Here is a 14,818-nt window from a genome sequence, read left to right on the forward strand (position 1 = left end):
GTACTGTTTTGCAAATACTCGGATTACTTGGCTTCACTTTGAGCAGGATTTTCATATTTTAACTGTTGTTAAAGGAATTATTAAACAATTGAATTGTATTAAAAAACTCTCTCTTCCCTTTAATAATTTGAAATGAGTAGTGCTGCTTGGCCTTTATGGTGCATGCTGCTTCAGCATCAGTTTTTTCCCAAAACTTGTGGCAAAATGTTTATTATTTTAAAGCTTTCTTCATTTTCCCAGTAGAATATATGTGGAATTAGAAATATAGCTACTGCTACCTGCTTCCTACAGTAATATTGAACGATTTTACTAAGTCTTTGGTTCTATGAGCCAATTCAGGCTTTCCATGTGGTATCAAAAAAATTAAGACATCTTTGTCCAAAAAAAAAAAAAAAAAAGAAATGGAGAAATGAGTGAGTGAGTGGTGAAGAGAACACTGGACTAAAAGTCAGGAAAGCTGGGGTCCAGTCCCAGCCTTCTGCTGGGCCAATCTTTCACCCTGAGCCTAAGTTTACCTATTTTTTCTGGTCATTTAAAAATATTCATCGGTTGACTTTATTCTCGTATTTTAAATTATTTCAATAAATTTTAGGGAACACGTGGTGTTTTATTAGATGGACAATTTCTTCAGTTGTGATTTCTGAGACTTTGGCACACCCATCACCCAAGCAGTGTATACAGCACCCAAAGTGTAGTCTTTTATCCCTCTTCCCGTTCCGACTTTTCCCGGAGTCCTGAGAGTCCATTATATTACCCTTAAGCCTTGGCGTTTTCATTGCTTAGCTCCCACTTACAAGTGAGAACATCCAATGTTTGGTTACCTAATCCTGAATTACTTCACTTAGAATAATGGTCTCCAACTCCATCCAGGTTGCCATTAATGGCATTATTTTGTTCCTTTTTATGGCTGAGTAGTATTCCAAAGTGTGCCTGTGTGTGTGTGTATGTGTGTGTGTATCACATTTTCTTTATCCACCCATTGGTTGATACACATTTAGGTTTGTTCTATATTTTTACAGTTGGGTATTGTACTGCTGTAAAGATGTGTGTGCAAGTATCTTTGCATATAATGATTTCTTTTTTTCTGGGTAGATACCCAGTAGTAGGATATCTGGGTAAAAATGTAGATCTACTTTTAGTTCTTTAAGGAATCTCTATACTGTTTTCTATAGTGGTTGTGCTAGTTTACATTTCCACCAGCAGTGTAAAAGTGTTTCCTTTTACCACATCCATGACAATATTGTATTATTTGGGGTCTTTTTAATGATGTCCATTCTTACAGGAGGACAGTGGTATTGCATTGTGGTTTTGATGTGTATTTCCATGATAAGTAGTGATATTGAGCATCTTTTTATGTTGTATGGACATTTGCATATTTTCTTTTGAGAACTGTCAATTCATGATCAGCCTACTTTTTAATGGTATTGTTTATTTTTCTCTTGTCAATTTGTTTGAATTGTTCATAGATTCTGAATATTAGTCCTTTGTCAGGTGTATAGTTTGTGAATATATTCTCCCGCTCCGTGAGTTGTCTGTTTACTCAGCTGATTATTTCTTTTGCTGTGCAGAAGGTTTTTAGTTTAATTAAGTCACATCTATTTATCTTTGTTTATCTTGCATTTGCTTTTGGGTTCTTGGTCATGAAGTCCTTGTTAAGCTAATGTCTAGAAGAGACTTTCTGATGTTATCTCCTAGAGTTTTTATTGTTTCAGGTCTTAGGTTTGATTTTTTTCATTCATCTTAAGTAGATTTTTTTTTAATAAGTAGAGAAATGTGGATTCAGTACCATTCTACTACATGCGGCTTGTCAATTATCCCAGCACCATTGGTTGAAGAGGGTGTCCTTTCTCCACTTTATGTTTTTGTTTGCTTTGTGAAAGATCAGTTAGCTATAAGTATTTGGCTTTATTTCTGGATTCTGGATTCTGTTCCATTGGTCGACATACCTGTTTTTATACCAGTGCCACCCTGTTTCAGTAGCTAGAGCCTTGTAGTAGTTTGAAGTTGGGGAATGTGATACCTCCAGATTTGTTCTTTTTGCTTAGTCTTGCTTTGGCTATGCAGACTTCAATCTGAGAATCAAATCAAGAATTCAACCCTTTTCATGACAGTTGATTCAAAAAGAAAAAAAACAAAACAAAACATAAAATACTTAGAAATATACTCAACCAAGAAGGTGAAAGACCTCCACTAAGAAAACTACAAAATACTGTCAAAAAAATCATAGAAGACACAAACAAATGGAAACATCTCCCAGGCTCATGGATGGGTAGAATCAATTTTATGAAAATGACCATACAGCCAAAAGCAATCTATGAATTCAGTGCAATTCTCATCAACATATCATCATCATTCTTAACAAAGCTAGGAAAAACAATCCTAAATTTCATATTGGTTTTATTCTCATTTTTGACCTTTCATAGCAAAAGTAAGTTCTTAATTTTAGTTTGTGATAATATAGGAAATGCATTCTAAAGGGACTTAGTCAATTTTCAATCTTGCTAAACATACATGCATATATACATGTCCATTTCTTTTGAAACAAGACACAGCATCACTTTACTATCTAATAGGTATGTTGGGAAATTCAATGTGTTTATTGAAGACAGTTTGAAATAATAATTATTATTCTACCTAACTATACTTTAAATGATCATGTCTAATTTTTTTCTCTTTTCCACACACAGATCCTTCCCTCCTATAAATATAATATGGCAACACTAAATTTTTAGCATAACAAAAAGATATATACAAAGAATACAAAAAGTGTATACATTTTGTGGAAAATAGCTAAATTAAGCCATACACCTTTAATCTGCACATCAGTGAAGTACTTTATGATCAAAGTGGTCCAGATTGACAGAAACCCAGGTGTCTTTGTTAACCAGAAGTCTCATCATTAAACAAGTTTCCCAACAAATATTCTTGAGCCTAAGGCATGATTTAAATATATATCACTATATATATGTGTGTGTGTGTGTGTGTGTATACACACATATATATCACAATATATAGATTGCTAAATATATAGATTTGTACTTGTATATGTATATATATGATTCATGTCATACACAAACACACATACACTAAAACACTGATGTTAAAAACATTATAGGAAGTGTTTACAACAGAATATTTTATACAAATCATCCAAGTATTGATACAGAAAAGCAGGAATAATAAGGTGGCAAAGGTTAATGATGTTGTTTTATCATTCTTATAAGCCTGAATTAATTCACATTAAACCTATTCTACAACACACTTAAAAGATGGGTATCTATTGTTTAGTAAGTACTACAATCACCAACCAAAAAAGAGAAATATTCCAATATAAAACTTAATGTAAATATAAATGTGTACTTCAAAGTAAAAATTGCCAAAAACATATAAATGATTATAAAGTAACTGGTGCTCAGGAAAAGAGAAACAATGCCAATAAATTAATGCTATAGAGATTTGCAACCTATAAAAACCTGAGAAATCTATTTTTGAGGGAGTATAATGCAAAATAATCTTCTAAAATCAAATGTCAATATACAGTTTGAAACTGAAGTTCTACATCTAGAAATCTGTCATGCAGAAATCCTTCCACATAAGCACATGTGTGAGCAGAATATTTCCTCCAGCACTCTATTGGCTCCAGTCAATGAACACATATAGCTCCAACAAATGTATGAGTGAGTGGAGCTGGCACCGTCCTGGCAGACACGCTATAGGACAGCCAGCAGAGACCGGTGGGAGACATCCCCTGGCTCTCATCTGATCTAAATTGCGATCTGGGCTGCCGGAGCGCAATCGCAATCCGAGCAGCTAACTCTGACCTGGGCTTCCGGTGCGCACTTGTGATCTGGGCTGCCGGAGCGCGATCGCGATCCGGGCAGCTAACTCTGACCCGGGCTTCCGGTGCGCGCTTGCGATCTGGGCTGCCAGAGCACCATCGCGATCTGGGCTTCCGGAGCGCTTGCGATCTGTGCTACTGGAGCCACTTGCAATCTGTGCTACCGGAGCCGCTTGCGATCTGTGCTACCGGAGCCACTTGCGATCTGGGCTGCCGGAGCGCCTTTGTGATCTAGGCAGCAGCTGTTTCTGACCCGGGCTGCTGGAACGCGCTTGCGACTAGATATCATTAATAAGTCAGATCAGATTTCCTTTACAGGGATTATAACCCACATTCCTTTACAGGAAGAGACTACAAATTATTACAGGATGGGTAATACCCAGAGCACTCCTCTATCTCTCCTTACAAGTAATTTCAAAGAAGTAAGAGCAAGGGGCCATAATCTTAGTGTAGAAATCAGGAAAGGAAAGCTAATTACTCTGTGCCGCTCCAAATGGCCTGCCTTTGATGTGGGGTGGCCACCCAAAAGGACGTTCCGACTTGCTGTCATCACTAGGGTAAAGTCCAAGATTTTCCTACCTGGGCATGTGGGCCACTTAGATCAAATCCCACATATCCTCATATGGCAGGACCTTGTTGAGAACCCGCCTCCTTGGCTGTCCCCTTTCCAATTAGCCCCTGAACCCTGTAAGGCACTGGTTGCTCGACCACTAAAATCCAAGCAACCAACGGCCCCCCCCCATCCTGTTCTACCTGATAGCGGGGACCCACTGTTCACAGAACCCCCTCTGTACCCCTCCGGGCCCCAGGCCCCAGCCCCCCCGGGCTGAGTCACGGGAGGGAGCAGGCGGACGGGAGGCGGCCGGCACACACGGCCCGCTAAAAGGGAAAGTAACTTTGAGGGGCCCGCGGGGCCACTTGGGATGATTGTCAGCAGCTCCTCCGAATCTTGTTCACAACGGAGGAGCAAGAGAGAATACAGGCCGGCGTGGGACTACAACATTGCAGAAGGTAGGGGACGGCTATGCCTTTATCGCCAGACTCTAATGGCGGGTCTCTGGGCAGCTGCTGGCAAGCCCACTAATTTGGCTAAAGTATACTCTGTTCTGTAGGGAAAGACAGAGAGCCCAGCTACCTACTTAGAAAGATTAATGGAAGCTTTTAGACAGTACACCCCCATAGACCCAGAGGCTCCAGGAAGTCAGGCAGCTGTTGTAATGTCTTTCATATGTTGATGACCTCCTGATTGCTGCTGAGACCCAAGAAGCTTGTATTCAAAGGACCAAGAGTCTCTTACAAGCTCTGGGAAATCTAGGCTACCGAGCCTCGGCAAAGAAAGCTCAAATCTGTAAGCCAGAAGTAACATATCTGGGGTACCTGCTAAAAGGAGGGCAGCACTGGTTAACAGACGCCCGGAAGCAGACTGTTCTGCAGATCCCCAGGCCACAATCCACCCAACAAGTGAAGGAATTCCTGGGGGCGGCGGAATTTTGTAGACTATGGATACCTAGGTTCGCAGAACTGGCTAAACCCTTGTATCAGGCAACACGGGGGCAGCAGCCATTTAATTGGACAGACGAAGCCCACTCAGCTTTCCAACAGATCAAAACCGCCCTACTCTCTGTGCCTGCACTGGGACTACCTGATGTCACCAAGCTCTTCCACTTATACGTGAATGAGAGTAAGGGTGTCGCCAAGGCAGTAATAACTCAGAACTTAGGCCCCTGGCGGAGGCCAGTTGCCTACCTGTCAAAGAAGTTAGACCCAGTGGCTGCTGGGTGGTCCCCTTGTCTCTGAATGATTGCGGCCACGGCTCTGATGGTACAAGATGCTAATAAACTTGTCATGGGTCAAGAATTGCGGGTCGTTACCCCACATGCCATTGAAGGTGTACTCAAACAGCCACCTAATCGATGGATAAGTAATGCCTGGCTCACCCACTACCAAGGACTACTACTAAATCCTATCAGGATAACCTTCCTGCCCCCAACAACCTTAAACCCTGCCTCGCTGCTGCCCAACCCGGACCTGGATGCGCCACTCCATGATTGCACCGAGATACTAGCTCAAGTGCACGGAGTTTGAGAGGACCTGCAGGACCGCCCACTCCCTGATGCTGACCTTGTCTGGTTCACTGATAGGAGCAGCTTCATGCATCAAGGCCAGAGGTACGCTGGAGCGGCAGTGACTTCAGAGACTGAGGTAATCTGGACGGAACCCCTGCCCCCAGGGACATCGGCCCAGAAGGCCGAACTGATAGCGCTCACCCAAGCTCTTACCTTAGGGGCAGGGAAAAAGCTGACAGTATATACAGACAGCCGATATGCTTTTGCTACGGTGCACATACATGGGGCCATTTACAGGGAGTGAGGGTTACTAACGGCTGAAGGAAAAGAGATAAAAAAACAAGCAAGAGATCCTAGCCCTGTTAACAGCGCTATGGAAGCCAGGAAAGTTAGCCATTGTGCATTGTCCAGGGCATCAGAAACCAACCACTCCAACTGCTCAAGGCAACTTTCTGGCAGACCAAATTGCAAGAAATGTGGCAAAGGTTCCCAGCCAACTCCTTGCACTCCAGCTCCCTGACCCGGGCTCCCAGGACTTGCCATATTCCCCTGATTATTCAGAACAAGATCTCCAGTGGATTGACAAACTTCCCCTGAAACAGATCCAGAATGGGTGGTGGACTGATACTAATGACCAAACCATCCTACCAGAAAAATTAGGACAACAAGTATTAGAACAAATCCACCGAACCACCCACCTGGGTGCTCGGCGGATGGTAGACCTGATCAGACGCTCTAAGCTCAAATTCAGACATACAGCCGAGAAGGCCAGCAGCATCGTGGCAAGTTGCAAAGTCTGCCAGCTTAACAACGCCTACCCCCAATCCCAGGCTGCAGCGGGAACAAGGCTCAGGGGAACCAGGCCCGGTATCTACTGGGAAGTAGATTTTACTGAAATAAAGCCAGGAAAGTACGGGTATCGGTACTTACTTGTCTTTGTAGATACTTTTTCAGGGTGGACTGAAGCATTTCCAACCAAAAGAGAAACTGCTCAGGTTGTAGCAAAGAGAATTCTGGAAGATATCCTCCCCAGGTATGGCTTCCCCGTCCAGATAGGGTCAGATAATAGGCCTGCTTTCATCGCTAAGGTAAGTCAGGATTTGGCTTCCATCCTTGGGGCAAATTGGAAACTACATTGCACTTACAGGCCCCAGAGTTCAGGACAGGTAAAGAGGATGAATCAGACCTTAAAAGAGACCTTAACTAAATTGACTATGGAGACTGGCACTAATTGGGTGGTCCTTCTCCCCTACGCTCTGTTCCGGGCCCGTAATACCCCTTACAGACTGGGCCTTACCCCTTATGAAATCATGTATGGCAGACCTCCACCCCGGCTCCCAGCTTAAAAGATGATCTGCTTGAGTCTGAAACAGAAAATGTCTCTGAATTCTTATTTTCCCTACAAGCCTTGCAGAAAATTCATCAGGAAATCTGGCCCAAGCTGAAGGAACTACATGAGACCGGTCCCCCACCGACAACCCATCCGTACCAGCCGGGAGACTGCATCCTGGTTAAGCGACACCGACAAGAGACCCTAGAACCCAGGTGGAAGGGACCACTCCAGGTACTCCTAACCACACCCACCGCCCTAAAGGTAGAAGGCATCGCGTCGTGGATCCACTACACCCACATCAAGCCAGTGGACCCAACCTCCGACCTTCTGGGACCAATCACGGCAGCGGCTGAAGCACCAGCCACGTGGACTGTGGCCCCTATACCTAAACCCCAGTCAGGAGAAGTTTCCCTACTGTTTCTCAGGAACCAATTCCAGCTTCTGCAGCATCACTGCAGTGCCCCCTAATATCACCCTAAGGGCTCCGCTGGGCATATTCTTCTGGTGTAATGGGACATTATCTAAGGACCTATCTAGTCCCTCTGTTACCAACCTACTGTGTCTTCCTGTCACATTAGTTCCCCGGTTGACTCTACTAACTGCTGGTGAGTTCCTAGGGTACACCAGTAACTGGACTAGTACTGCTATTCACCCAGTCCCTAGACCAAGACCTGCACGAGCCATATTTCTCCCCTTCATTGCAGGAATCTCCCTCACCGCATCCCTCATTGCGGCCGGGATGGCGGGTGGGGGAGCCCTAGGTCGCACCCTCATAGAAAGCAACAAGTGGTACCAACAATTTGCCATTGCTATGAAGGAGTCAGCTGAGTCCCTTGCCTCCCTTCAGCAGCAGCTCACGTCCCTAGCCCAGGTAACCTTGCAGAACCGGAGGGCCCTAGACCTACTCACTGCTAAAAAAGGTGGTACATGTATGTTTCTGAAAGAGGACTGTTGTTTCTACATAAATGAATCAGGGCTTGTAGAAGACCGGGTCCAACAGTTACGCAAGTTAAGCACTGAAGTAAAAACACGGCAGTTTGCTTCAGCTGCAGACCAAAAGTGGAATTCCTCTATGTTTTCTCTATTAGCCTCCTTCCTTGGACCCCTGCTAAGTCTACTATTTCTGCTAACCGTAGGACCCTGTGTTGTTAACAGAATTTTGCAGTTTGTCAGAGAAACGTTTGACACCATTCAGCTCATGGTCCTCAGAGCCCAATACCAACCTGTAAACGTTGAAACAGAGTCAGACTTATAAGACCCAAGATTGGCTCTAGAGTTACCTGAAAAGAAGGGGGGAATGAAAGGAATGAGGCACATCCCCCATATATCTCCCAACCTCCTGAGCCCAGCACAAACACATTCCCCCATATTTCTCTCAAACTTCAGAAAAATGCCACCTAGGAAATCCCCGATAAGGACACAGCGGGAACCAATAAAAAATGCTAAATGTTCTGTAACCAAGAGAATTACCTTGTTCCCCTGTAACTTTACATATCCTGTTTACATCGGGCTATAAAAAGCAAGCACTCGCATTGTTCGGGGCCCTCTTGTATGTTGTGGAATGGAGGGACCAAGTTCGAACTTGTAGTAAAGATCCTTGCCGCTTGGCTTTGACTCTGGACTCTGGTGGTCTTCTTTGGGGAACAAACGGTCTGGGCATAACATAGCCATTGCAGAGAACAGTTTATTCCACTGTTAAATAGAAAAAGTAGTTTCCAGAAAAAAAAGTCTTCCTTGCAATGAAATAACATAAAATACATGTAAACTTACACCAAAAAGAAAGAAAGAAAGAAAGAAAGAAATCTAGATGACCACACATAAATCCAAGGATGGGAATTTTAGATTTTTTTTCTACAGAATTCTGCAGTATTTAACTTTTTACAATATTTTCATGTGTTATTTATGAGGTTTAAAAATTAATTTGTAAAATAAACATAAAATCAATACAGAAAGTTTGAAAAATTAACATCTCATTATTAATTCATTAGAGTTATTCAAAAAACTTGAATTGATCATGTTTCTCACATGCAATTTTATTCATTTGCAGCTTTTTTTAGAACACTTATTCCAGGTTTAAAATACCTATGGATACATAAAATACAATGTTTAAAAATTTGCAAAAACTGAAGATATCTAAATTCACAAAATTTTCATATTTTGTTCTTTTATTATTTTTAATATTTGATGAATCTTACAATAGCTTAACAACTTCTGCTGTCTTCTTCAAAAGTTTATATTGATTGTGATTTTGTGACAGGACTTATAAACACTTTGACAATTATCCTGTCAAGTAACATCCCCTCCCTTCGAAGTTTGGCAGACCTTGTAGCTGTCTCAACAAAAACGATGTAGTGGAAATAATGCAGCTTAACTTTCAAAGTTCTGTTGGAAACACAACATATTCTATCTCTCTTTCTCTCCCTCTTTTAGGATATTTTGTTTGCATGTTTCTTTTTCTCTCCACTCCTCCTTAACTCAATCTGTAGTCCCCATAATAAATGACAATTTGGCAGACAGACAAAAATACATGCCTAAGAAATCCTGGTAGCCCACGAGCACTCTTATTCCTTCAACTTGAATCATTAAGTATGTAAGCGAATGACCTTCAGATAATTATAGACCAAGGCACCATAAGAAAGTAGCTACATAAGAAACTCTGTGGAAGAAGCACATACCTTAGCCCAACCAACACCCCCAAACTCTGAAGGATGATAATAAAATTGTTACAGTTGTTTTAAGGCCTGACATTTGGAAACAATTTGTCATGCAATGATACATAACTGGAATAATAATTCTACATATTTTAAATTATACATTTGTAATAAAACTATAATTAATATATAGCTACATGAGTGGAAAATACGGAATATTATATTTTGAAAATATCTGTTCCCCAAATAGAAGAGTCAGCATAACATGGTGGTTAAGAGCTGGCACTCTGGATCCAGATGCCCTTGATTCAAGTCTCTGAGAAAGCACTACATGACGATGTGGGGTTGGACAAGTTATTTGGGCTTTATTTGCTTCAACTTCTTCACCAATGAAATGGCAGTGGTGGTCACAGTATTATCAACCTCATAGGGTTGATGACAGGATTAATTCATTAATATTTCAAAGTACCAAAAACAATTGTATATATAGCACAGTAAAATGTTTTGGAACACTGAATTGGCAAGGTTTTTAAATATCACACCAGGAGCAGAAGCAACCAAAATAAAATTGATAAACTGGGTTTCATCAAAGGTAAGATTTTCACCCATCAAAGAACACCAACAATAAAGTCAACAGAGAAACCAGAGTTTGAAGTATATATTTGCAAGTTACATACTTGATTAGTGACTTATATAAAAACTACATAAAGAAAGCTTACAGCTCAATGTTAAAACGACAAATAACCTAATCAAAAAATGTTTAAAAGATCTAAACAGGAATTTTACCAGGGAATATGTAAACATCCAATAAGAACATGAAAAAATGTTTTATGTTAGATTACATAGTTGCAAGAAATACATAACGTCTTCCCAATAACAAGTAACTTTTCCTTTGTGCTCATAGTCAGGTAAATAAATCCTCATGACTAAACAGAAAAGCTGCCTGGAATAAATACAAGTTATTTAGCAGAACTATAAAAATATAAAATTAAAGATATGTAAATAAATAACACTAGTCTTCCTAAGAATCCATACTAGTGATTAAAGTATTATAAATGAAGAGTCTGGTTTCCATATTTTTTAACAGTATCTTTCTCCACTACTGTGCAAAGATGCTATTTTAATTCTTATTATATGTACTAAGTCAAATACACACACACACACGCACACTTGCATGACTAAGCATTAATAATAGAGGAAATGTATCTTGTGGCACATACCTCCTTCCAAAGGAATTGAGTGATGAGGTTTGTTTAAAAAAATGGCACTACTGAAAACAGTGTGGAGGTTTCTCAAAAAAATTAACATAAGATTACCATGTGATGCAGCAATCCCTCTTCTGGATATTTATCCATAACAATTAAATCAGGATCTCAAAGAGATATTTGCACATCCATATTCATAACAGCACTATTATAAAAGCTCAGACCTTGAAGCAATCCCAGCATCTATCCAAGCAAAGTGTAGGACCAACCGGGTCTGATTGGTCTAAAATGAAAGGAAAGGTGAATGTGCTGTGTCATAACCCTGAGGGAATGGGAGGAAAAGCATCCAAACCCACCCCATTGGAATGCATGTTAAAGAACTTTAAGAAAGGCTTTGCAGGGGGTTAGGAAGTCAAGTTAACTCATCGAATGCTGAGAGCTCTCTGTGAATTAGAATAGCCCTCTTTTGGTGTTGGCTGGCCGGCCCAATATACTACAGATAGGGAGACCATTGGCCATGTGTTTAAGGTGGTGACCAGAGTCGGAGGACAGTCATGGCGTTCAGACCAAATTTCCTTATACTAACTCATGGCCGAATGCAGCCCTGTTTAGCAGCTTATTGCGGGATGCTCGCAGTGGAGCAGAGAAATCAGCTGCGCTGGCAGCTACGAAGACAAAGTGAAAGCTTCATCTGTAAACACAGAGTTAAAGAGAAAGTCATAGGAGCTTGTAGCAGGAGCTGAGAGGAGAGTGAAAGCTTCTCTGGCAAACACCGAGACAGAAAGCCGCAGGAAAAACCGGTTTTGCAAGAACCACTGGAGGCAAAACAGACCCCTCCTCCATATGTTCCAATCTACCCCCCTTTACCCAGAGTTACTAACTCTGAAGAGTGAAGCTCAAAAGGATACACGCCCCCAGTCTCTGCTGAGATGAAACAATCTGAGCGCTCGCTCCAGGAAGTTAAGGTGAAATGCTAGATAATCAAGCAAGCTGTCTCCAGTCAGGTCGTGTTCCAGCTATGCAAATGCGTCTCTGGGAAACAAGAGGACTCCTATAGGATCCAAATGAGGCAGCCCAACTACAGCAGCTGCCCAGATACCAAGAGGAACTCCTGCAAAGTTTAAGGGAAGGCAATCAATTTAAGGAAAATCTCAGAGGTGCTTCAGGGAGCAGATGAAAGCCCCAGTCAGTTTTATAAAAGACTTACTGAGGCCAGCGCATGGTGAACAGGGCATTTGTATTGCAGGCCCAGGGGGATATCCGGTGAAAATTGTAGCAAGTGGAAGGTTGTGCAGGCATGAATGCTACTCAGCTTACTGAAGTGGCCACAAGTTGTACATTAACCGAGATCAGGAGGCAAAGAGGGAGGCTCATTGAAGGCTTAAGAAAAAGGCTGATTTGCTGGCAGCAGCCCTCACAGGGAGGGAAGTTGGCTTTTCAAGGGGTCTTGATGTGGACACAGACGTGGGCAGGGAAGAGGCCAGTATGGACAGGGATTTGAGAGCCCACCGAGGCTGGAAAGAGATCAGTGTGCACAGTGCAAAAGACAAGGACACTGAAAGGATGAGTGTCCAGGGAATAATATCAAGGAGAAGGGTCAGGGCCATGGTATACTAAAGCTACCAGTTGGGGCTGCCACACCCAGGAGAAACCAGACACTGATCTGATCAGACTGGCAGGGGATGAAGGATATGAGGACTAGGACAGACCAGGCTGCTTCACTTTGGGCCCGGAGGAGCCCACATCAGATTAGAAGACAGAGGCCAGCTAATGGACGTTAGGGTAGACACCAGAGTTAAACACTCAGTAGTGACCCAACCTATAGGGCCACTATCCAAGAACTGTGCAACTATTGTAGGAGGCACTGGAGTCTCTGAAAAGAGGCCCACCTGTCGATCAAAGAGGTGTGTTATAGGAGGATGAGAAGTCCAACATGAATTCCCATACCTCCCAAATTGTTCAGTTCCTTTGCTGGGAAGAGATCCACTTCAAAAACTGCAGGCACAGACTATATTTTGGCCAAAAGGGAATGTAGCTATAAACCTACCTTGCCCAGAGGCTATGACTGTTACTACAGAGGCTATGACCCTTACTGTTCCCTAGGCTGAAGAATGGAGACTATATGCAAAAAAGATTCTGGAACCAGCAGTAAATGAAATGCATGTGTTGCTTACTAAAATTCCCGGAGTTTGGGCTGAACTATCCCACCTGGGCTGGCTGTAAGTCAGGCACCAGTGGTGGTAGAGTTAAAACCGGGAGCAACTCTGGTTCTGGTCCGACAGTACCCGGTACTCCCCAAGATCCTACGGGGTGTCCGCAAACACTTAGAGCAGCTTCATAAACATGGAATCATAGTCAAATGCCAATCACCATGGAACACCCCTCTCTTGCCAGGGCGGAAGCCGTCTGGTGAATATAGACCAGTACAGAATTTGTGTGTGGAAAATCAGGCCACGGTGACCATCCACCCAGTGGTGCCAAACCCATCTACTTTAATGGAACATATTCCAGCAAGGGTCACTGGGTTTACAGTCCTAGATTTAAAGCGCACATTTTTCTGTCTCTGGCTTGCACCAGTCAGTCAGTCTATTTTTGCTTTTCAATGGGGTGAATCACAGTACACTTGGACAAGACTCCCACAAGGATTTAAAAACTCTCTTGCAATCTTTGAAGAGGCACTGGCCTCAGACCTTAAAGCATACACCCCACCGAAGAGTGACTGTGTCATGCTCCAGTATATTGATGATCTTCTTCTAGCAGTCCCAACCCGAGAAGACTGCTTCCAAGGGACCCAAGACCTCCTGCACCTCCTATGGAAGGCAGGATATAAAGTGTCAGGGAAAAAGGCTCAAATGTGCCTAAAAGTGACCAGTATTTAGGCTTCTATATAAGCCAAAAGAAAAGATGGCTCGGTAGCAAATGGAAGCAGGCTGTTTATGTGCTTTCTACTCCAATCACCCGGTGACAAGAGAGTTCCTAGGGGCAGCAGGGTTCTGCTGTATCTGGATCCCAAATTTCTTGCTCATGGCTAAGCCATTATATGAAGCCAAAAAGACAGGAAAAAGGAGCCCTTCCTCTGAGAGGCCAACCAGGAGAAGGCATTTAAGGAAATCAAACAAGCTTTGACTCAGGCCCAGCTTTAGGACTGCCAGATCTAACTAAGCCTTCCTTTTTATATGTCCATGAGCAAAAGAGAATGGCCATAAGAGTTCTAATTCAAGCCATAGGGTCATGACATCACCCGATGGCACACTTATCCAGGCAATTGAATTCTGTGGCACTTGGATGGCCTCCTTGTTTTAAGGCACTAGCTGTCACTGCTTTGCTGGCACAGGAAGCTAATAAACTGACTTTAATACAGCAACTGACAATCCAGGTAACCACACTCAGTTATAACATTGACCGACCAAAGGGGGCAGCATTGGTTATCAAATCCGAGAATAACTCAATAAAAAGGGCTCCTATGTGAAAATCCCTGCATAAATTTAGAAACTGTGAATACCCTAAACCCAGCTACCTTGCTCCCTATTGAATCAATGCCAGGAAGCCCCCTTCATTGCTGAGTGGATGTGGTAGATGAAGTGTTCTCAAGCCAGAGAGATTTGACAGATGGGCCCCTCGGAGACCTGGACATTGAATATGTTACTGATGGGAGCAGCTTCATACTAGAGTGGTCTGCCACACTGGGTATGCAGTGGTGACTCGGGACTCAGTAGTAGAGGCAC

This window comes from Theropithecus gelada, chromosome 5 (genome assembly GCF_003255815.1).
Source record: "Theropithecus gelada isolate Dixy chromosome 5, Tgel_1.0, whole genome shotgun sequence".
Classification (NCBI taxonomy): Eukaryota; Metazoa; Chordata; class Mammalia; order Primates; family Cercopithecidae; genus Theropithecus; species Theropithecus gelada.